General features: G+C 50.8%; 1 long non-coding RNA gene across 1 annotated transcript; it reads right to left on the reverse strand.

The window, feature by feature from the left end:
• Positions 1-2022: 2022 nt before the first annotated feature.
• On the reverse strand, positions 2023-4466 carry LOC138720699 (uncharacterized). Its single transcript, XR_011337455.1, has 3 exons — positions 3387-4466; positions 2974-3185; positions 2023-2260 (listed from the first exon to the last, which is right to left on the reverse strand). It is a non-coding gene; the product is annotated as an uncharacterized lncRNA (long non-coding RNA).
• Positions 4467-11668: the final 7202 nt, after the last annotated feature.

An 11668-nucleotide genomic window follows, 5' to 3' on the forward strand; every position in this document is an offset into this window, starting at 1 on the left:
CAGCTGCCCCTGGCTGCAGTGGACTCCAGCCCAGGGAGCTGGCATTGCTCCTCGAATCAGCTTCACTCTGTGTTTACAGTAACCCCCCGGAGCTGGACACTGAGCTCACAGCTCACACATGCAAACACTCATTTGCTTTCGCAGGGAGGTGCCGGCACTGTTTGATCCCACGTCTGCATGGCTCATTTCATATTTTACCATCCCCAAAAACAAACCCATCGGAAAACAAATCTTATGAGGAGCAGCTGAGGGAACTGGGGTTGTTTAGCTGAGAGGCTAAGGGGAGACGTTATTTCTCTCTACAACTACCTAAAAGGAGGATGCAGAGAAGTGGATGTTGGTTTCTTCTCCCAGGTGATGGGTAGTAGGACAAGAGGGAATGGCCTCAAGCTGTGTCAGGGGAAGTTTAGACTGGACATTAGCAACAATGACTTCACAGAGAGTGTTATCAAGCACTGGCCAAGGCTGCCCAGGGAGGTGGTTGAGTCACTACCCCTGGAGGTGTTTAAAAGGCAGGTCGATGAGGTGCTTGGCAACATGATTTAGTAGTAGACAGGTATAGTTGGAGTTGCTGATCTCTAAGGTCTCTTCCAACCTAATGATTCTATGAAAAGGGGAAGCACAGGGTGCATGTGGAGTTGTAGCACAGGTTGGGCTTCAGAATGCTGCTCAGTGGGGGCTCAGCAGGCAAACATGAAATACCTCATTTCTCAGGAACTCATGCAGGCAGAGTGTGCACGGCTGGGCTGCTCGCCACAGGGATCAAACCTGCGCCCGGGAAGCAACTGCAGCAGCACAGAGAGGATGAGGCAGCAAACAGGGTTTGACAGCACAGCTCCCAACAGCAAGGGAGCACAGGGCTCCTCCAGAGAAGGGCAAGCTGCAGGTGGGCAGCTCAAAGGGCTCTTTGCTGCCTTGATTTCCCCTTAATTGACTGTGTGAGCATCTGGGCAGCAGAGATGACACCAGAGGAGAGGCCAAGGGCAAATGCTGTTGTAGCACCTCTCCAAGGCTGTGGTTTCTGGGACAAGGACACTGAGCCAGCACAGAATGGAATGGGCTCCTTGGACCCTGCAGAAGAGAGGAGCAGAGGTAGACTGTGCTGATGGCATGGCCCTTCTTGCCTGCCACCACTGTAGCTGAGGAGGAGGAGTGCTTGGGCAGCTAAGGATGGAAGGCACAGGGCCGGAGGTGGGCTGTGCCCTGGAGAGATGAACACGAGTTGTATCTCCTTGAGCCTTTTCAAAGGGTAGGGAGAAGGGGCTCTTCAGCATTGTGCTGATGGATTTCCCTCTGTGCCAGGAACCCTCCTATCCTCATTCTCCTACCCACTGGGTCCACACCACCTCTGCATGACCTCCTCAAGGGAGGGTAGCACCTGGCAGCCATGCCTCCAGGGCCAGTTGGCCCCCAGATGTGGCTCCTGGCATCATATCCCTTAGATTAATTAGCCCTTTTTCTTCCCCTTCAGAAGGGTTCACAACCCACATGTGCTTCTTCCTCCACTGTGTGCAGACCCCTAACGTGCTGCAGATGGGACACATTCCACAGATTCAGGAGCTGCCTGCAGCTCCCACAAAGGAAGAAGGACCACTCCCCCAGCTCTGGGCTGAAGGGCAGGGGAAAGCTGGCCAGCCCCATTGGCTTGAAAATAGGGTGTGGAGCCAGCATCTTAAAAACACAACTCACAGCTTCTCTGAAAAAAAAGCCATCTCACACTATGAGGGAGGACACAGCAGTCCTGGGGAGCTGGATGGAGAAACAACTCTGAGGCAGCATTTCCAGAGACACCTCAAGAGAGGACCTCTGTAACCATGGGCATGAGAGAAGTAGGAAAAGCAGCTTCTGAATTTGTGAACACAGCCAGCAAATCCTCCATGGACACCATTTCCATAGACAAGCCACTCTAGTCAGACACACACTGTGGCTCTCCAGCCACCTCTACCTGCTCTTGATGTATCCATCAGAGCCTTAGGGTACATCCTGGCTTCTTCCTCTGAGAAGGAGGCCATCAGGCAGCTGAAAGCCCTGTAAGTGATGGTTTGTTGTCAGAAAACAGAAAAAAACTGTCCACCAGCATGTAGTCAAAAGCCAAGGTTTGCTGGCTTTATTGTTTCTTGTGCTTTCATTTAAACAGAACCATCTCCAAGGTGGAAGAGGGAGGCACAGACCCGCTAAGCGGGTGTCCCACAACTGGATTCCTTGGTTGTGCTGTTGTCTAAACGTATGTCCATGCATTACCAAGGGCTGAGACCACACGCTGGAAAAGAGGTTACAACAGGAGGTGAAAACATAGCACTAGGAAGAAGAAACCTGGAGAGCAGGACCCGATGGCAAAACCCGAGGGACGTGAGTGCAGTGAAGCAGAGAGGACATTGCTGTGAGCTGCTGCTACAGAAAGGCTCTGGTGGTACTGGCTGCAGAGCACAGCTGGTTCCTTATTTATCCATCATGCTATTTCAAGCCCCTTCAGCAACTCTTCAGGAGAAAAAAAACCCAAAACCAAAAACCACCACAGCTAGAATGCGACTCAGGGGAACCTATCCCATTTATAATTAATTAAGTCCTGTTTGCAGTGATCCAACTGCAATCTCTTCTCTCTCCAGGAAGCTGCTCTAGCCTCTCTGCTTCTTCCATACCAGCAGTGGAACCCCACGTGGTGGGAAGAGGAGCCTAGAAACCAGGAAAGCCTGAGCATCTCCCAGAAGCACAGAGGCAGCCCTGACCAGGAAACCCATTCCATCACACATTCCCTGCAGGAGCAAGCCTGCTAAGGACATCAGCCTGATGGGGGGCTTAAACCGCAGTGCTCATTAGTTAGCTGTCCTCACTAAGGGTGGAAAGGAAGGAATGGTGCAGAACCTCTTGCCATTTTTAAGGGCTCTGACACACAAAAAGGGAGCCTTCCTCTTGTGTTTGGGGCACCGTTGAGAGGAGTGTGGAAAGGGCCACAGTAGTGTGAATTTCCCTAACCTTCTCTTCCCCTTTTCGCTGGAGTCCTAATGCCAGGAGGCTTTTCCCAAGACAGCCGTTGAATGTCAGCTTGTCACAGGCTGGAAGGCAACAGTGAAGAGGGATTAACAACTTGAGGATGCGCAGGGAGCACATGGTGTTCTCAGTGGAAAGTCTTTCTTCCTGGTGTCTGATACCAATTCACAGGCAGTGCTTCCCAAGGAGCCCACAACCTGGAGGAGAGAAAAGATAGATATCCAAGCAATATGACCCAACAGCGGGGATAGAAGAAACCAAGTGATCCCACAACTGCACTGAATATGCTCTTTCTGAGAAATTCCTCCAACACTGAATTTCTGTCAAAAGCCCCACATTTCCTTTATGTTATCTTAAACAACAAAAATACCAGAAAAAAAATCAAACTTTAATCAAACCTTGAATTCTACTGAGTGTTTGGTATAGAAGTAATTTCATTCCTGCTTCTAATTCCAAAGTCGTCTTCCTAAAAAGCAGCGACTTTAATTTCCTTCAAGTTACTGTTCCTTTAGACCTTCACCTTGGCTGCCTAGATCATAGGCAACATGGAGTGGAAGTCCTTCAACTCATCAGCTTTGCACATCAGAGGGAAACTTATGATGGCCACATAAACCCTGAAATGAGAATGATCAGTGGAGCTGACATTATTTCTGGGGGTTGTGTTTGATTTTTTTTTATATTCTGCTGTTCTGAAATTTCATGCCTGCTTCTCATCACAGGATTTTAGGTGCTTTCCTATGAATTCAGGCACTGAAATAACTGTGCGAGCAGTGATTTCAGCTCATTACAATGCAGTGATTTCAAGTGGATGTTTAATAGCTTATTAATAAGTGAATCTTAGGGAACTGCAAAAAGTGGCAATTATTAGGTGGAGTGTGTTAGAGCTAAAGCAGTCAGTCATCAAGTAAAGGACTAGTTCATTGATGCTTTACAGTCCCATTGGGTAATTATTGGGATTAGGCTGAGTACTCAATTTCCCAGCTATGACTTCACAGGCTGGGAATCCAGCTCTCTGTTGACATCACAGCTCCAGAAATCTCCCTCACCATTTGCCATCCTGACTCTGTTGTCACCCACTCTACACGTAGATGTGGCGCACAGCCTTAAGAAAGGGCCAAGACTCTTACAGAAAAAAAGAACAATAATGAATGAGAATTTAGCAAGGAAATAAATGCAGGGCAACTGCAGAGAAGAGGACCAAAGCTCCTTTCCATGCCATACCACATCAAGCCATCACCTACTGAGAAGGAAAAGGAGCTTGGGATGGATAAGCATCCACTTCCCACCCAGTCAAGGGCTACTCCAGGCACAGAACAAAAATCCATAACAGGATTACAGAGATGGCCCTCATGATTCTCCTGCCTCTCCCAGATCTGGGTTTGAAGCTCAGTGCAGAAGCAGGGACAATGTAAGCCTGCCCTCTCTGCCAAAAATTACCTGCCTTCCTGCTGAGCTCTGGCATGCACTTTCAGGCCATGTCTCTGCCTTTTATTTCTCTCCCCTTCCCCTCTCTTAGCCCAGCTGAGCAGGCAAGGCAGCCTCACACAGCTCAAATGTTCAGCAGTGCCAACAACCTACAAGGCCACCTGTGTTCCCTCATGACTGGCAAGTCCCAATGGCACTGGTGACAGCTGAGAAGGCAACTGGCAGCTTGGAGGAAGGAGAGACCTTCTTCCTCCCTCCCATCCCCTGAGCCAAGGGAAGCATGTTGTGGAGGGTTGTATGGCTGAAGGAGATGGGGAGGTTTTGATGTCCCTGGGGAACACCTTCACATCAGCATTAGGACAGAACTGCCTGCTCCTGCACTGGCTGTGTGAGCTGTGCTGGTCTACAGGTAGCCCCTGCCACAGAAAAGCAGGAGGAAGGCAGGTAGCCAGGAGTACAGAGCAGGAAAGATGTTTGAACAAGCCAGGAGTGTAGTCTGGGAGCAGATGAAAATGGAGCAACAGCAACAGCTTGCCTTATGCCCACAAGAAGAGACCAGGGGATGCTGAAGGCTCTTGGCTGGGCACAGAGCATGGCCAGGGCCACCCCAGGTGCAGGAGAAAGCACTTGTCTGTGCTTGCCCCTCTCAATGCCACTTTTGTCTCTTGTTCCTTGAGGGGATGGAATCAACAGCGTCCTTGGCTTTCCTCAGAGCTGCCCTTGGCCTGAGTTAGCCCTGCCTTGCTGCCCACTTTCAGCAGAGGCAGCTGCCCCTGTGGCACATGCTGCCTATCTTGTTGCCCTCAGTCAGCCTCTGCTTTACTGCAAGCTTGTTCAGCTCTGTGTGAGCTCTGGAGGGTATGAACATCACTGACAAAGCCCTTAGGCTACAAATCACCCAGTGGTACAATGGAGTTAAAATCCTATGTAAGGGCAAGTTGAGGACTTTGGTGGGTAGGGGAGTAGCCTGTCAGTGTGGTTCTCACCTCTGAGCCTGCAGGCACAATGCGTAGCTAAGGCAGTGTAGTATCAGCACCTTGTGCCCTGTCTTATCCATATCACCCACAGGCTTGCTGCCAGCCTGCACCCAGGGCTAGCTGTCCTCCCTAGATCAGAGCGCTGGTGCCCACCCCTCTGGCAGCCCACTGCAGCTGCTAGTCCTCCCCCTAGGACTGCAGTCCTCCCCAGCACAGCTTTTGGGAGCCAGATCCAGGTCCAGCAGCAGTCCAGCCCAGGGGGATGCTTGCTTTTCAGGCCAAAGGCAACAAGGGAAATTTGGCCCAAGGAAACAGCTGCCCCATTTCAGCTTCCCCAGCAATGCCAGCAGGGAGCTGCTGTGACCTGCAGTGACTCCTGGACTGTTGGAGAGGTTGAGGCCAACCACAGAAAGTACCACAGTGGCTGGTGGCCAGCTCTAGCCCTGTACCTCCTCACCAGGACAAATCCAGCCAACGCTGATGCACCCCATAGATGCATCCTTGTTAGCCACATAGCCAGGGCAGCCTCTTCTCAGATGGCTCCAGTGCTGTTAAGAAGATGCTGGAGGCTGAGGGATGTTCTGGTTTGCCCCTTTCTTCTCTTGCAGTCTGACTCAATTGCTGTGAACTACAGCTGACCCATTGTTCCCTGCCTCACCTGTGCCTGCCCCAGTATCCATATCCTATATGGCACCAGCCCCTTGGCCTCTGCTTAGCTCAAGCCTCCAGCTGGCTTTGGAGCCACTGCTAGAAACATTATAGCACACCTGTTCTTCAGATGAGGATTTACAGCCAAGGCTAGCACATCTGGATTGTAAAACAGACATTTGGAAGTTTATCAACATGTTTCCAAACAGTCTGGGTATGGTAGAGACTCTGTCTCGATGCTTTAGTGGAGGAAGCAGCTGGGCTAGCAGGATGATTTGGTGCCCTTCTCACGCTCCATGCAGGCTGCACTGCGCCCCCCCCTCCCACCCCAGAAACTGAACTGCCTCTTCCTGACATTAGTGGTCGAGGAAGCTGTGTCAGCAAGGCTCTAGAAGGGAAACAGGGAAGTGAAATCTAGTGCCCTTCCCACCCCAGAACCCGCTGACAGAGCTGCACCAAGCCTAAGCTTCAGCCAAACACCTTCCAGAAACACTGCTCAGAAAATTGGTTGGGATTCTGCACCGTATGCGCTAGGGGGGATAAATGATTCCATCATCTTTGTTCTGTGCAGAAATCAGCCACGAAGAGCCTCCAGGGCTTTTGCTCTCAGCAAAGTCCAGATCAGCATCAAGTTGCCACAAATGGGTTTGTCAGCACCAAGCAGATCTAAAGGAGGAACGTGGCCTGCTGCCCTAAGTTGTTTCACGTGCACAGTTCCTCTCATCATATTAGTTTCTCAGATGTGCAGCTCTCACACCTGTGCTAACAACAGACCTCCCATACAAGCATTCAGTAACATGCTCTGATTTTGGTCTCTTCCCAGACATCCTTTGCCAAAAGAAACACAGCTGATACTTGGAGGTGTGGGTGACACAGAGGCAAGAGACGCAGAAGACCAGTATAGCTGATGAAGTGGGAGATAGCTTTGCCCCCCAGCAGGCAGGAATGCTTTGGTAACGTAGTGGTGGTTCTTTCCCACAAGATCTTCAGATGGCCTAGGTCAGATCTGATTCTGTCATCGGCTCAACCTGAGTGAATCTCTTTCCTCTCTAATGCACATGCTCTCAGTAATATTGAGCTACCTCTTTAGAGGCACTTATTCAAAGTGGTTCCAAGCTCCAGTGGAGGAGGCTGGGGAAGGATGGGCATGAAGATCAGGGGTAACACAAAACCTTCAAACACTTATCTGCAGTGATGACGATACAAAAGCACTTTGCATTCACTCAGATTCTTCATTCTTACGTATTTGTTTCAAAAGCCTGGTCCTGAGGCTGCAGAGCTCTCAAAAAAAAAAACCCACAAAACTGGAAAGAAGAACTACCTGACTTAGGTGAAAGCACAGAAGAGCATCAGCATAGAGATCTGACAACTTCTAAACAGAGTCCACGATAACAGGGCTGGGACTCGAGTTCAGTTCTGGTTCTGGTGCAGGCTGCTTCAGTGATCTCAAATGAACCATCTGTCTTCAGTCCTCAGGTATAAAGCGGAAAAGAGACCACCCTACACACCCACTGTTTGTCCATACTCTTGCTGGGCCTTCTGACACTAGAGTGAGGCACGTTACATGGAACAAAGGAGAAAATGGCTGAATTAATGCAAGAGCTGTATGTGTGTCACTGCCTGAGGAAAACAAGCAGGTTTAGCTGCACCTACCACTAAGCACATATAACATTGTATGAAGTCCACGCTAGGGCCAAGCTTGTTACTGAGTACTTCTGCCACAGGACCTGGAGCACCTGCAAAGGTGCTAGCAGCGATTTAGGACAAGAGGCACTGCAAGACAATGACAAAGAAGAATGGGATGGGAAATAAGGAGAGAAAGGGGATTCAAAACATCATTTCAGTCCTACCAAGCAATTTCTCCCCTCACATCTGCCCAGACCAACTCAGACAGTGTACTTTAACAAAAGAGGAGGCAATATAGCTTTGTGCTTCTCAGTAAATTGAGCTGGTCACCTCTAAGCTTCCAGGTCACTGGTCTGCTGTCTCTTTCTCCCCTCCAGAGCATAAATCTGACCCCTAGCTCAGGCCCTCCCTCTGTGAGGCAGGCAGGTCTCTCTCATGACAGCCAGCGCTTTGTTCATCAGCTAAGCCAACACTTCCTCCCAAGGGAAAGCATAACTCTGCTGAGGCAAAGGTCAAGTGTGCTCTTCCCAAAGCCGAGGATTTGCCTTTGCCACTTAATCCAGGCTGAGATCTCACAGCCTGCACGGAGGTTCTCTCGAGGCTGGTAACACAGCCTTTGGGAGCACACTTTGGGCACAGGTACAAGGGGCAAGACTGGACATCTGCCTTTCACCACAACATTTCAGGGCACCAGAAAGGAAGCTGCTAGAAAAACAGACCCCAATCAGATACTTCATCACTATTTTGAGAAATAACCCTGCCCTTGCCCCTACCAGTTCAGGCCAAGTGGTGTTTAACTTCCATGTTGCTTTACAGCCCTGCCTCCTTTAGGGAGGAGTGGAAGCAAGCCAGCTTCACCCCCACAGTGCCCAGAGGCAGCAGCCTAGATGGCTTCTAACAGTTCCCAGGACTGCTCCTACTCTGCAGGGCTCAGCCACAGCCCTGCAAGGAGCAGTGAACAGCACCATCACTCTGGTTTTGCAATGGAGGTGAGGAGGAAACAGGCTCCTACTGTCCTTGCCTCAGCTACTCATGAACCTCCTGGCCACGGCCAAGCAAGCAGGTAGTCCTGGCAGTAGAGAGCACCCCCTGGTGCACTCCCACAAAACCACAGACTGGTTGAGGTGGGACGAGACATCTGGAGATGGTCCCATCCAGCCTCCTGCTCAGGCCAGGACGCCTAGGGATGTGTCTAGGATGAATATTTTAACTCTTCCAAAGATAGAGGCTCCACAGTCTCCCCGGGCAGCCTGCTCCAGTGTTGATCACTCTGATATGAGCACTAATACAGGTGGCCATTGGCCACCCTTGCAGCAAGAGGTGACTGCCAGAGGAGCTGGGGGTGCCTCTCTTGGAGATGTGACACCCATGGATCTGCATAATGCTTGTGCCTACACATCCTGGCTTCAGTCGCCAAGGGCATCCCTCAACCCCCAAGTTACAGGGCTGTGTTCAAGAGGCTAAGCCTGTAGAAAAAGGGGGGTGTCCCCCTCACTCACACTTACTGCACAAACAAAGCAATAGTGGATCTGGCCCTTGGTGCTTCCCTCAATTTCTTGCTTTCTGTTCAAGGTGGCTGAAGAAGTGGGGAAGAGGGACGCACAGACACATGATTTGGCAGGAAGACTTTGTTCCATCAGAGCCAACGGCCTCCAAGATTGAGGAGGATGAACCCTACAGCTCCTCTATAAACACTAGACTCCCTCATGGACACCCCCCTCCACTGGCCCCACAGTCAGCATGGATCCACAAAGATCCTGTGCCCACAAGCCTGTTTTTACAGATCTGTGCCATTTTACCTCCTGGTGCTTTTCTAGTTCTCATTATCTCTGCAGAGCTGATGACACTTAGACATTTCATCTCCCTGAAGGCTTTTTCTAGCACTTTTAGCTGGATTTATGCAATGCAGCCATGGCTGTCCTGATCACCCACGCTCACCTCTGGCTTGTTAACACTCTGTCTAGTGAAGGACCCTTCCCTTCTCACTGGCGGATCCAAACCAAGCTGAACCTCTGCACTCACCAAAGTTAAAGCCTTGGCAGCTTTCTCCTCCTCTCCTTTTCCCTCTCATTCATCAGTGGTCATGAATCACAACAGCCTCTTTCCCCAGGAGATATGTCCCTGCAGCCGCCATGCAAAATCCCAGAGGCAGCTGCTGAACAAGGGCAAATCCAATTAGCAGTCGTCAGGTAACACTACCAATAACCTTAGCCTGGTCATTAACCCCAGCAGCTCAGAGGGTATTACCAGGTCACGGTCCCTTCCCCAGCCCAATGGGATGCTTCTGTCCAGGAAAGCAGCCTCTTCCCCAGCCTTGTGTCTTCTGCTCTTGGTAGAAATCAGTACAGAAACACAATTGTTAGGGATCTAAACAGCTCTTAGCACTTATCACTTACTCTCTCCAGGGGCAAATCCAAATCCAAAACATGGCTACAGCACATGTATATCTGTTTGCAACACCTCATTGGAGGAATTAAAGAGTGACAATGATACTGTACGCAGGACATGATGACAACTATTTCCATGAAGCCAAACAAGACTGAGGCCGAGCCTGGTCCAGCATATTAAATGGTGCTAAAGCTTCAGGCTGGGCATGGTACCAAACATTACAGTGGAGCCCCTCTACGTGGCCCCTAGACATCTTTGCATTTGCAGGCCTGGCGACCTTTCCAAGCTTCTCTCCACCATCCTGCTATTCCTTTACAGGCTGTTTCTTGCTCCTTGTCCACATTACCTGCACAAGCTATTTTGCAGGAGGAGGGGTCATCTCTCATGAGTGACCTGCCTCTGCAAGGCAAACCTTGCACCTCTGTGTTGTACTGGGACACATCCAACTCACTTGTGCTGCGAGAATAGCCTGTCCTCTGTTCGAGTCAACAACTGCTGTCACCTGGAGAGAAAGGGCACCAAAACCTGGATACCTGGCACATTCCCCCCAGTGCTCGCATTCAGCCAGGCCTGCCTGCGAGGAGGATCGGACAAGGGCAGCTGGATAGGAGCCCTGCAGGCCAGCCAGGCCTCCACATACCAGCCTCAGAATTTGCATTCAAAGCTGCTAACAAATGAGGTGAAGGAAAAGTCTGGAATGGGGACCAAGTCTGGTCGTGGTTTGAGTCCTGACTCCAGAGCAGCTGGTGCAGCCTGGCGCATGATACACAACTCAGCTGTCTCAAAAACCCTTGCTGAGCTGAAACTTCCTCCAGTGCGGGCCAAGTGTACCCTTCCATCTCCCTGAATTCCTGCAGTCTGCTAAAATTACAGGTAGGGAAAACACCCTTTGCCTCACTTCCCAAGGAGACTTAATGCTTCTAGGGTGCAAGGGGGTTAGGAGAGCAACTGCCCAAAGTGGTTTGCAGTGATTTACCACAACTAAACCACCCTCCACCCCTAAACTTAAGCTCAAAGACCCCCTCAACACATCATCTAGAGCACAAGCATTCCTCAGATTTTGCTGTGCTGTGAGCTCCACTTGTAATGCGGGTGCCCCTTCGTACTCTCCTTGTGGAGTTGGGGCAGGCTCTCTTCCAGCTGGATGCCACCCAAAGCCTCCACCAATGTCCAGAGATGGGAGCAGGAGGTGCACAGAGAGGTGGGAGGAGGGACACAGAAGCCGAGGCTCAGGGGTTAGGTAGCACTGCAAAAACCCAGCACCTGTGGGTGTTGGGGTGAGAGGTTCCATGGGGTCAGACCTTTCTATTCCCATAGCTTTGGAGATTTCCCTCTTTCTGTCTTGCCCTTCCACCATCTGCTGAGGCAACTGCAGGGGAGAGGAGGTTTGTAAGGGTCACTCCTGGGCCAAAGCAGATGGAAAGGACCTGCTGTGAGCTTTTTACTAGAGATGGGCCAGACAGCTGCAACATGCCCTTCAGCTCCCCAGTGCTGCCGACAGTTTACGGGATCATTTAGTGTGCTGAGAGCACCAGGACCATAGGAGCTGGCTCACAATTGCACGCACCACCCCAGAGGGTTGCTTGCAAGGATGAAGGGTCTGCAGCTGGTCAGAA

The sequence above is a fragment of the Phaenicophaeus curvirostris genome, chromosome 5, assembly GCF_032191515.1.
Source record: "Phaenicophaeus curvirostris isolate KB17595 chromosome 5, BPBGC_Pcur_1.0, whole genome shotgun sequence".
In the NCBI taxonomy this organism is placed as follows: Eukaryota; Metazoa; Chordata; class Aves; order Cuculiformes; family Cuculidae; genus Phaenicophaeus; species Phaenicophaeus curvirostris.